The sequence below is a fragment of the Bufo bufo genome, chromosome 1, assembly GCF_905171765.1.
Source record: "Bufo bufo chromosome 1, aBufBuf1.1, whole genome shotgun sequence".
Taxonomy (NCBI): Eukaryota; Metazoa; Chordata; class Amphibia; order Anura; family Bufonidae; genus Bufo; species Bufo bufo.
Window position 1 is genome coordinate 622,422,674 of NC_053389.1, and position 13,412 is coordinate 622,436,085.

Sequence of the window (13,412 nt, forward strand, 5' to 3'; positions counted from 1 at the left end):
AACAACTCCTTTAACATGGGTCGGGAGCAAAAGCTCTTCTCTCTTCGTATTTACATGTCAGCACCAGAACCAGAAGTTAGCTAAATCATTTTGTGCCTTGACTCTTTCATCTGTTTTTCTCTTACTCTCTAACCCCCTCTGCTAAAGGCTTACCTGTATTTCTGGTTCCAGTCTCATTATGACTCTAGTATATGGTTTCCATGCAGAGTTGTGGAGATGTGAATGAGCTCTCACTGAAGTTCTACATCCGGCTAAAGAACTATTCAATGTTCAACTATCAGAATGGTAATGGTGCTTAGACCAACCATGAGTTCCAAATCAACCACGCGTTCCGATAAGCTAATCACCCCTAAGTAGTGATTGTCACATGGAACAGAAGCTGGAAACACTGTAGGTATAAGGGCAGGGGTGTCAAACTTGTGTCCCTCCAGCTGCTGCAAAACTACAACCCCCAGCATGCCTTGATAGATATAGGCTGTCTGGGCATGATGGAAGCTGGAGGGCTACGAGTTTGACATCCCTGGTATAGGGTTTTACAAAATATGGTTAGTTCTACTACTGGTCATTTCTTTCATTGACTAAACTAAATGACTAAAACTCACAATCAGGAGCTTCTGTTTTGCTTTGCAAGAGTAATTTCAATATCGGAAACGAGAACTAATAAGGATCTAGTTGGAAAATAAAGTTTCCCTGATTTTAGGATAGTTTTAAATGTCATGCAAATTTCTTGGAGCTTTACATTTATTTTCTTGTAGGAAAGTTGCGGCTTTGATAACTTTGTCAGGGGCTTACAGGAAAACAGTGAAATAAGAGACATGAAGATATACAGCAGGTCCCCATAGACTCAGAAGCTGCATGGTCATGTGCAGCGGGGCATATCATTGGCATTTCATCCCTTTTGTAACACAAAAAGAAAAATATATAATAAATAGACATTTTAGTTTAATAGAAAGGATTTCCTATTATCTCCACATATTCTGTCATATTTAACCCTTCTGACATTCATTCAGTCATCATATAGGGTAAGAAATCATGGTGGAGCATTCATATGATTTTAAGTTGGTCATACAATGTTGCTAGATGCAGTAATCACACTGTAAACACCTTATCATGACAAGTGCTTATGCAGAGAGAACAACTTTTGTCTAGCATCTACTAAAATCTTCTTGCTATTAAATGAGTTAGAAGTGAAAGCTTCATTGTTCTGGTTGTGTTGACAGCACAAGGAGGGGAGGAGGGCAAAGAATATAAAATTTTCCCATTTACCATAGATGTATACTACAAAGGAAACAATACTTGCTAATGCAGTGATTCTCAGTCAGGGTTTCCTAGAGCCTGATTAGGGGTTTTCTAGAGTCTGATCAGAGGTTCCCAGAAGACAACAGCAGGACAGTATGGATAGGAAGCCAAAATATAAAACTATAAAATGCTTTGCCCTGCTCACTATTAAGTTTCTTTAAAGTAGGAAAGGGAGTAATGGTTCTCATTGATTCCACCATGGTTATATGGTTGGAAATAATTGGAGAAATCATGGTAGAAATATTAATTGCTAATGTTGAGTCCCTAAATATGCCAAAGAGAATGAATGAATTGATTACATGACCACATCAATTCTTTTTTTGTAGAGGCAGAAAAGTTCCACTTGCTCAATAAAGTGTAATCAGCGTCATGAAGTCTTTTTGTTGAATTTTTTCATAATGGCTGTTTTTGGTGAAAACAATGATTCTTCTTTCTTTCTAGGTATTAATGGAAGTTGAGTTGATGTTGTACATAATTCCAATGTGTTTTATCCGACAAATGGATGTACTCCTACGGTTTTTCTTTTTTTTTTTTGGACAATTAGTAGGCATCTTCATAGGAATGAGTCTAGAGAATGGAGAGAATTAAAAAAGGATAAATGTTTACAGAAGTGTGAATTGACAAAATGATTCCATATTTCATCCTGTGCCTCATCTTAAGGTTACTGCAACTGATGCTGTGCTCGTAAGATCAGCATTATAGATGGGGAGGAGGAGGGGATTGTGAAAACTCATTAGAGCTGATGTGGCCATACACATCACATAGATGCTGTCCCTCGTGGCCCCCGTGTAAACATGTATTCTTATATCTGCTGATGTCTCCAGCAACACATCCCTACAGGAAGGCAATTTTGAAACCAGCATGCCTGATCCTTGTTTTTCCCAGCAGCAGATGTTTGGAGAAATCTGGATGAACCCATACACATTGGATTTCTCAGAGAATCCACCCTTTAATTAGGAGAATGTATGTGTATGGTCCACATAGACAGTGGAAGACCTCCATGAAAGAACAGTATATGGGCCCTTTGTTAGGATCCTCCTTAACATAGAGAACCCCTGTTATGTCTCTCCAACAATTCATCAGTAAGTGTGAGCTATCAAAATCATTATCTCAATCACTTACATTCAATCGAATGCACTATGGGATCCTGCTAATTGCATACATGGCAGAGTGTCCTCCTCTTAGGCCCCTGTGCAGCAGCACAGGTTGCACTTACTGTGTGGTATGTTCAACCATGGCATGGTCATCTTAAATGGGGTCTGTCAGTTTCTTTCTACTCATTAGGGCTTATTCAGATGGCCGTATGTATGGGTCCGCATCTGATCCGCAATTTTGGGGAAAGGGTGTGGATCATTTCATTTCAATAGGAATGCAAAAGATGCGGACAGCACATGAGCATATAAACGCCATGTCCCTCATGTGAAGGTGGAAGAGATTATTTAAGTGATGTCTTTCAGTGTACGCCCTGTCAGAAGTGGAGCTGTGATTCTTAGGCCAAAGTGTCTGGTGTGTTATAAGGAAGCTGTAGCTGGTGCTAAAGGCACTCTATCTAAATAGCAAGATTAACACAATGCTGCAAGATTTGACATAGAGACCTTAAAGGGGTTCTCTGGGAATTAAGAAAATGAAAATACTTAAATATTACTTTATTATAAAGATATTCCCAAATACCTTTCATTAGTTATAATGGCTCGTTTTGTCTAGGGAGCAATCATCAGGAGAAATAAAATGGCCACCGTCCTATTAGTACACACAGAACCTGTCCTAGTCATACAGCAGGGCAAGTTCCTTCACAACACTGAGGTAAAGAGCTGCATCATCCTCCTCTCCTGCTTGTCAGAGGTTATGATCCTGAATACAGTTTTTAATAAGATCTTCAGTTGAGTCTCTGAAGGAATGGTGTTCATGAGGAGACATGAAGTACAGAGGACGGACAGGACAGACTGTGGTAATGTCACAGACTGCATACAAGTTTACCCCCACCCTCCTCTCTGTACTTCATGTCTCCTCATGAACTCAATTCCTGAAGAGTTTCAACTGAAGAGCTTATCATATGTATTCAGGATCATAATCCATGACAAGTAGAGAGGAGGATGAGGCAGCTCTTTAGCTCAGGGTTAAGAGGTAACTTGTCCTGCTGTGTGATTAGGACAGGTTTTGTGTGTACTAATAGGAAGGCAACCATTTTATTTCCCCTAATGGATGCTCCCCAGACAAAACAAGCCATTATAACTAATGAACGGTATTTGGAAATATATTTATTGTAAAGTAATATTTAGGTATATTCATTTTGTTAATTCCCAGAGAACCCCTTTAAGGAGGCATTATAATTAGAACAACTGTAGCTACTGACATCCCCGCATCAGCTAGGCATTTTACATGCCTGAAAGCACCATGAGGAGAGCCTCCACTGCCAGTGTACACTTGTGCTGTTTTTGATACCAGTTATACTGTGTTTAAAGGGGTTCTCTGGGAAATAAAATTACTGAAAATACTTAAATATTACTTTATTATAAATATATTCTCAAATACCTTTCTTTAGTTATAATGGTTTGTTTATTCTGGGGAGCAATCATCTGGGAAATAAAATGGCTGCCAGTCCTATTCACCCAGGAGGACAAGTTGCTAAGTTACTTCAAAAACACTGAGGTAAAGAGCTGCCTCATCCTCATGAGGAGAAGTACATAGAGGAGGGTGGTGATGTGGATAATGAACAGCAGCTCTTAAATGCAGTCTTCATTACCACAGCCCCACATTACCACAGTCTGTCCTGTCTGTCCTCTCTGTATTTCATGTCTCCTAATCAACTCCATTCCCACAGTGATTCAGCTAAAGGTTTTATCAGCTGTATTCAGGACCTTATTCCCTGACAAGCAGAGCAGAGAGGAGGATGAGGCAGCTCTTTACCTCAGTTTGTGAAGTAACTTGTCCTACTGTGTGATTAGGACAGGTTTTGTGTGTACTTATAGGACGGCGGCCATTTTGTTTCCCCCAATGATTGCTCCCCAGACAAAACAAGCCATTATAACTAATGTAAGGTATTTGTAAATATATTCATAATAAAGTAATATTTAAGTATTTTCTCTTTCTTAATTCCTGGAGAACCACTTTATGACTGCACCCAATGTGGAACCATTATGCTTGTGTGTCATTTCTAAGAATGATCCCTTAAACGGAACCTGTCACCAGGATTTTGTGCATAGAGCTGGGGACATGGGCTGCTAGATGGCCGCTAGCACATCTGCAATGCCCAGTCCCCATAGCTCTCTGTGCTTTTATTGTGTTAAAAAACCGTTTTGATCCATATGCAAATGAACCTGATATGAGTCCTGTATCCGGAGATGAGTCCAATTTTCTGAGCGCAGCACCGCCCCGCGTCCTCCGAATTTCCTCCTTGCTGGCTGATATCACAGAGCTGGAGCGCCGAAATCTCGCGATGCGCGAGCTAGCGCATGCGCAGTGTCGGCATCATGTTCATTCCCTGTGCTGGCATCAGCACAGGGAACGAACTACGCATGCGCTAGCTCGCGCATAGCGAGATTTCGGCGCTCCAGCTCTGTGACGTCAGCCAGCAATGAGGAGATTCGGAGGACGCGGGGCGGTGCTGGGCTCCTTTCCGCTGGACTCATCTCCGAACACAGGACTCATATCAGGTTCATTTGCATATGGATCAAAACGTTTTTTTAACACAATAAAAGCACAGAGAGCTATGGGGACTGGGTATTGCAGATGTGCTAGCGGCCATCTAGCAGCCCATGTCCCCAGCTCTATGCACAAAATCCTGGTGACAGGTTCCCTTTAAATAAAACAGAAGTGACATTATTTGCATATATGATAATTTTCTTGGTAGTTAGACCTCTTCCCTACAGCCACAAAAGTATGCATGTCTTTTTCAGTCCTCTACATGGTGATGTAATTAATTAACTAAATGGACACAAAGGGACTGACAGACTCCACTTAAGTTATGTGATTTATAAAGTGCAACTTACTCGTTAACCCCTTAATCACCACTCACTGTCTTTTGTGGTCACTGTTTTAAGGAGAGCAGAGCACTTCTTTGAGAACTCTTGCTATACAAACTAACTGTAACTAACAACTCCAGATCTTAGAGCAGCATTTTGCTCTGCAGCCAGGAATGGAGGGAGCTCCAGTCCCAACTGTTAACCCTTTGATTATCACAGTTTCTGACCACAGGAACATCAAAGAGGATTTCCCCCTCTGATTGGGTCCCAGTGATCTGATCAGAGCTTGGGTAAGCCCTCCGCAGCCAACCCTGTGGACCTAGAAAGGAACCTAGGACTGTAAATTTTGTAATCCTTCTTTTAGAGCACACAAGTGCCATGCATAGACAAATAATAATGTAGGATAATTAAGTAAAACAGAAGTATGCAGAGACATTAAAAGGTTCATTTATTACACAGAAATATGTCCATATTAGGTGTATTTCAGGTGCCGCTATCTGAGACTTCTCCCCACTCATGCCAGGTCTAAAATTGTGCGTATGGCATGAATGGAGAAGGGGATGGGTGTAGAAAATTGTCTAAATATAAGACAACTGGGAAGCTGTCTTATGTTTAGAACTGGCGCTGGATGCTCCAAAGTATGGAGAGGCCTGCTCCAGCTATGGAGCTTTATTAAGATTGGTGTCTAAAATGCCGATCTCAATAAATGTGCTCCTAATTTTTTCAAACAGTAATTACTTAAGGGAATAAGAAAAATAGCTTGCAAAAATAACAATTAATTATTTTACATTAAAACATTTATTGCGCATGCATTACATAAATGCAAAAAACTTTTTAGATATCCACAATACTGAAATAACCTGAATGACTCATTTAACATGTTCAGTGTATTTAGTGTGAAATTTGTACAGTTTCTAATATATAAAGCTGAGTGTATGTGTGTGTGCGTATGTCCGCTAAAGGAATCCGCACCGTCGTATTTACAATCACGAAATTTGGCACACAGGTACATCAGGTGTCAGGGAAGGTTTTAGACCAGGTCTCAGCTCTCTAGCACGTACCGTTCCCGAGATATTCTCAAAAAACGCATTAGCCAATAGAAGCTTGGTCACATGACCCTTATCAGCCAATAGAAGCTCGCAGGTCCTCCAGCCTCCACATACAGTTTTACTTTAGGTTTCCATAACAACCCAGCCATTTATCTTCACTGCTGTAGGAGAGCTTTAAAGGAAATCTGTCACCAGGATAATTGCTATTGAAGTAAAGCCATAGCCTAATAGCACTTAGTACCTTATTTCTAGATGTGCCTTTGTTCCAGCAATAGATGTTTTTATCTTCTGAAAATCCAGTTTATTTGATATGCAAATGAGCCAGTAAGGAGGAGCCCAGACACGCCCTTCTGCCACAATGTGTCCACCCTCAAAATACTTAAAACCCCGCCCCCAGGCCCTGCTAAGCCACGCCCTGATCAGTTAGGCCACGGGGATTGGAAAAAATTAAGGTAAAAATCAACTTCTGTCAGCTGCAGGGGTGGAAGGGAGAGTGACTTTCTCCCTGCAGCTTACACTCACTTAGGCTGAGTTCACACGAGCGTGTCCGGATAAGGTCCGGATGCGTTGCGGCAAACCCGCGCGAGTAGGTACCCAATAGCAGTCAGTTTTGACTGCTTTTGCGTTCCGTTGTTCAGTTTTTATTGCGCGGGTGCAATGGGTTTTGCACGCGCGTGATGAAAAACTGACTGTGGTACCCAGACCCGAACTTCTTCACTGAAGTTCAGGTTTGGGTTCGGTGTTGTGTAGATGTTATTTTCCCTTATAACATGGTTATAAGGGAGAATAATAGCATTCTTTAATACAGAATGCTTAGTAGGTGGTCAATTGAGGGTTAAAAAATAAAAAATAATTAACTCACCTTCTCCTCTTGATCGCGTAGCTGCCGGTCTCTTCTTACTTCTTTAATCATGAGCTGCTGGCTAAAGGACCTGTGGTGACATCAGATCACATGGTCCAATCACACCGTGGTGATGGACCGTGTGATTGGACCATGTGATCTGACGTCACCACAGGTCCTTCAGCCGGCAGCTCATGATTAAAGAAGTAAGAAAAGACCGGCAGCTACACGATCAATTGGAGGAGGTGAGTTAATTATTATTATTTTTTTAACCCTCAATTGACCACCTACTAAGCATTCTGTATTAAAGAATGCTATTATTTTCCCTTATAACCATGTTATAAGGGAAAATAATACAGTGAATAGACTGTCATCTTAGCAACCGTGCGTGAAAATCGCACCGCATCCGCACTTGATTGCGGATGCTTGCGATTTTCACTCAGCCCCATTCACTTCTATGGGGCCTGTGTTGTGTGATAAACGCACAATATAGAGCATGCTGCAATTTTCACGCAACGCATAAGTGATGCGTGAAAATCACTGCTCATGTGCACAGCCCCATAGAAGTGAATGGGTCCAGATTCAGTGCGGGTGCAATGCGTTCACCTCCCGCATTGCATCCGCGCGGAAATCTCGCCCGTGTGAACTCAGCCTTAGGCTCCACTACACTTAGGCTCCATGTAGACGTCCGTAGTGCATTGCGGATCCGCAATACACCCGGCCGGCACCCTAATAGAAATGCCTATTCTTGTCCACAATTGCGGCCCGACATGCTCTATTTTTTTTCCAGAGCTGCAGACCGGAAGATCGGGCTGCGCTCCGAAAATGCGGATGCGGACAGCACACAGTGTGCTGTCCGCATCTCTTCCGGCCCCATAGAGAATGAATGGGTCCACATCTTTTCCGCATAATTGCGGAATGGATGCGGACCCATTCTACGGACGTGTGAATGGACCCTTAGAGTGAGCTGTTCAAAAGGACACGCCCCTGATTCGGCTGTCTGTGACCGGCCGGGAGCTCCTCCTACTGGTAAGTGACAGATCATTAAGCAATGCGCCACACAGACCTGTCACTTACCAGTAGGAGGAGCTCCCGGCCGGTCACAGACAGCGCAGCAGGTAAGTATGATGCTTCTAATATTGCTAAGTAACCATGGCAACCAGGACTGCAGTAGCGTCCTGGTTGCCATGGTTACCAATCGGAGCCCGAGCGATTAAACTGGGACTCCGATCGGAACTCTCCGCTGCCACCAATGATGGGGGGGGGGGGGAGAGGGGAGGCCGCACACTGGCCACCAATAATATTAATACAATAGAGGGGGGCCGGGGGGGCGCACACTGGCCACTAATGATAATACAATAGAGGGAGGGAGGGGCCGCACACTGGCCACCAATGATAATACAATAGAGAGAAGGGAGGGGGCCGCACACTGGCCACCAATGATAATACAATAGAGGGAGGGAGGGCCGCACACTGGCCACCAATGATAATACAATAGAGGGAGGAAGGGGGGGCTGGGGGGGCGCACCTTGGCCACCAATGATAATACAATAGAGGGAGGGAGGGGGCCGCACACTGGCCACCAATGATAATACAATAGAGGGAGGGAGGGTCGCACACTGGCCACCAATGATAATACAATAGAGGGAGGAAGGGGGGGCCGGGGGGGGGCGGGGGGGGGGCCACACACTGGCCACCAATGTTATTCAAACTGGGGAGGGAGGGGGGTCTGCCCCCTGCTGCCTGGCAGCCCCTGATCTCTTACAGGGGGCTATGATACGCACAATTAACCCCTTCAGGTGCGGCACCTGAGGGGTTAATTGTGCTGATCACAGCCCCCTGTAAGAGATCGGGTGCTGCCAGGCAGCAGGGGGCATTCATGTACACAGTTCGTAGTATATTCTAACTTGAAGCGTCCCCATCACCATGGGAACGCCTCTGTGTTAGAATATACTGTCAGATATGAGTTTTTATGATGTAACTCAAATCCGATGGTATATTCTAACATAGAGGCGTTCCCATGGTGATGGGGAAGCTTCAAGTTAAAATATACCATCGGATTGGAGAAACTCAGATCCGATGGTATATTAGGGACTCCTGACTTTACATTGAAAGTCAATGGGGGACGGATCCGTTTGCAATTGCACCATATTGTGTCAACGTCAAACGGATCCGTCCCCATTGACTTGCATTGTAAGTCAGGACGGATCCGTTTGGCTCCGCACGGCCAGGCGGACACCAAAACGACTTTTTCCTTCATGTCCGTGGATCCTCCAAAAATCAAGGAAGACCCATAGAAGGAAAAACGGACACGGATCACGGAACTACGGAACCCGTTTTTGCGGACCGCAAAAAAAAACGGTCGTGTGCATGAGGCCTAAGGGGTTATTAGCTCATATAATTTAGGTATTAAAGGATAATTTGATTTGAAATCCTGTAGGAATACTGTCATTTCTAGTAATGTCTATGATTGAATTTCCACCGAGCAGTATCCATACTGTACGTAATGTCAAGTAAGTGGGTTTTTTTGGTTTGTTTTTTTAAACAAGAGTATTAACTGTATGTAAAACTGTGAACCTTATATATAAAAAAATTCATAAAACCATATTCTTACCCTGTAACTAGTCATGGAAGGTCCAGTTTCATAATGACGCTTGTATGGAGTCTTAAGAGAGCAAGCTTTAGAAAGTTTCAGGCACAAATCTGTTTTTAAAGCCTAACAATGAAAAGAAACAGATATGGTTAACCTACTGGACGGCATTTGAAACTGTGCCTTGAAAGCATTCATGCACAATTGCACATATGGAGGAGGATGAGTCAAAAATTATCCGCACTCTGGCCGTAGAATTTACTTTAACCAACTTTCCGAAAAGACAAATACATCACCTTTCGAAATAATCTTCCTAGTCACTACAGTGCAGGTGTGAGTGTGTTACGTCAGTTCATTTGTGACTGCAGTATGAGAAGCAATGGCTGCCCCACTTGTGATTTGCACGAAAGAAGAGCAGCGTGCAGTGATTCCGTATTTTTTCTGGTCTGAGGTTGTGTCTGGTGATGATATTTATCGATGACTGTGTACAGTATGGATTAAGTGTTTTGACTGCGAAGAAGTGTCTATGAATGGATAGAGAAGTTTAACCCCTTCTACCCCAGGCCAGTTTTCACTTTCCTGGACAGGCCTATTTTTGCAAATCTGACGTGTCACTTTATGTGGTAATAACTCTGCAATGGCTTTACCTATCTAACCGATTCTGAGATTGTTTTCTCATGACACATTGTACTTCATGTTAGCTGTAAATTTGGAAAAATTCACACAATTTTATAAATTTGAATTTCTCTACTTTTAAGACAGATAGTAATACGTCATAAAGTAGTTATCAATCAACATTCCCCATATGTCTAATTTATGTTGACATCATTTTGTAAATGTAATTTTATTTTTTTAGTAAGAGAGATGCCACCGCACACTCTGGGTTAACATGCAAATAAAATTATTTTATTGTGACTGGCCTGCAGCCACTTTCAAGCTATGCTAAGGGGGTCCTCCCAATTTACCTCTTATCTCACTCCTGTGACTTATGTGACCAAGGTCTGAAGTGACCGAAATGTCAAGATTTGGAGTCACAAAAATAGGCATTCTTCCGTATTTACCTATGTATTCATTGTAGAATATGTCACAATAAAATAATTTTATTTGCATGTTAACCCAGAGTGTGCGGTGGTATCTCTCTTACTATTGTTTATTTGGATTATATCCACTCCACCAAAGCACCTCAAAGACTGGACAGCAAGTGCAGCACAACCAATTTACCATTTTATTTTTTTAGGACATTAGAAAGCTTAGAATTGTAGAAGCAAACTTTTTTTTAACCATCAGTCAGTTCTAAAGTGATTTTGAGGGGCTTAAGTAATAGAAACCACCCACAAATAACCCCATTTTAGAAACTACGCCCCTCAATTTATTGAAAAACTGATGTTACAAACTTTGTCAACCCTTGTGGTGTTCCAAAAGAATTAAAGGAAAAAGCTGATTTTTTATGTTAATCAGTTTTTCTTGCAACACAGCAAGAGTTAACAGCAAAATAAGCCTCAATATGTATTACTCTGATTCTGCAGTTTACAGAAACACCCCATATCAGGTTGTAAACTGCTCTATGGGCACATGGCAGTTGTTAAAAGGGAAGGAGTGCCATATGGTTTTTGGAGGGCTTATTTTGCTAGAACAATTTTTGGGCGCCATTTTGTATTTTAAGAGACCCTGAGGTAACCCTACAGCAGAAACCCCTAAAAAGTAACCACATTTTGGAAACTACACCCCTCAAGTTATTTAGTAAGGAGTGTACTTGACCCCCACAGGTGTTTTACAAAATTTAGAAACACTTGGCTATGAAAATAAAAAATGTAATTTCTTCCAATAAAATGTTGCTTTAGCCTCAGATTTTTCATTTTCATAAAGGATAACAGGAGAAAAATTTGCTATCCATTTTCTCCTGAATATGGCAACACCCCATATGTGGTCATAAACTGCTGTAAAGGCACACCACGGGACTCAGAAGCACCGATTTTGATGAATTGTTTTACGGGGACCATGTTGGTATTGTACAGTCCCTAGGGTACCAGTATAGCTATTTTCTGATAATCATACAATTTTTCTCTGTGTGAGGACTTTTGTTTGCAGGATGAGATGCCATCAGCATTGGTTCTATTTTTGGGGCACATACAACTTTTGAATTACTTTTTATTTTGCTTTTTGTAAAGCAGGATATAGAAATGCAGAGATTCTGTGATTGCTTTTTGTTGTACTGCGTACACCATGTGGGAAAAATCACATGGATCATGTTATATTTGTATAGAGACAGCCAAAACAGACGTGACGATACCTATAACATATGTCTTTCCCCCCTATTTTTTTACAATTTTATGTGACTTAATTATAGGAAAATGGCGCTTTTTTTAAACTTTTTTATTTTTTTGTTATTTAAGACTTTTTAAACTTTTTATTTTTATTCCACTGTGGGACTTCAACTTTCGGGTGTCTGATCCCCTCTGCAATGCATTACAATACATGCCTAGAAAACTCTCCCATGTAAGTCAATAGGTCCCCTCCTGTCCATTGTGTCTATTGCCCATGGGGATGCCATAGAGACATTTTTTTTTTAATGCTGTGTAAACGATGTTAAGAATAGCTCAGGCAAGATGGTCGCCCCCATGATAATGTTGAGGAAATAGAATGAAAAAAATCTATAATCAGAAAATAAAAACAGATTAGAAAAAAAGTTTTTTGTTACTATCTGGTTTTAATCGTCAGATAAAATTTTTGGTGACACATTTCCTTTAAGTGTAGTTCTGTGCACAGTATTTATTATATTATTTTAAGGGTATAGTAATTAATATGAATTTATGTAAAAGGGATGATCATGTAAAAACTTTGGATTTTGTATCTTTCCCCAAACAAATATAGCTTATTTGAATGCATTACACTATGCAAGATAGTCACCGTACATAAACTACCTGTAAGATATATATGCCAATTCCTACACATGTATATGCCAATCTTTTCTACGCACCACATATGGGAACTCACCAGGAATATCAAAATTGGTATAGCCAATATGAGCAAGATACACATGACAATAATTGCAACTCCATAACTTGGGACGGAACTCTGAGGTGGTGAATTGGTTGGTACATTAGGACTTGTATCTGAAATAATAAAAGTTATTTTAAAAGTGTTATTTAATGTTAAAATATTAAAATACATGCTGTGTGAAGTAATAATTTGCTAAACATTAATTAGTTTTTGGCATCTCCTGGGACGTTTGCACAGAAAGTTTCAGTTTATAGAAAATGAACATATCTTATCAATAGGGTAACAAAATATGGGATCTTATGATGGCAAAAGCGGAGTCTTCCCCAATATAAGAAAGGTGTATTGAAGGCTAGGGCCACACTATGAGCTTTTGTAGCCCTACAGATTGATTTTAATTATTTAATTTGATTTTAACTATCAAGGTGCATCTGCATTAAAGGAATACATTGATTTTTATGCAATCTTGTCGATTTATTACTCAAAAGTTAAAAACAATCAGTAGCGTTACAAAAAGTCACAGTGTAACCCAGGCTTAGAAGTGACTACAGAGAGTATACATGTCCGGAGTATAAGCTATTATTAGAAGTTAAAATAAAAAATATTAAAGTTTTTAGGGGGTTGTCCTGACTAGGGACATTAATGCCCTATCCCCAGGATATGTATTCAATATC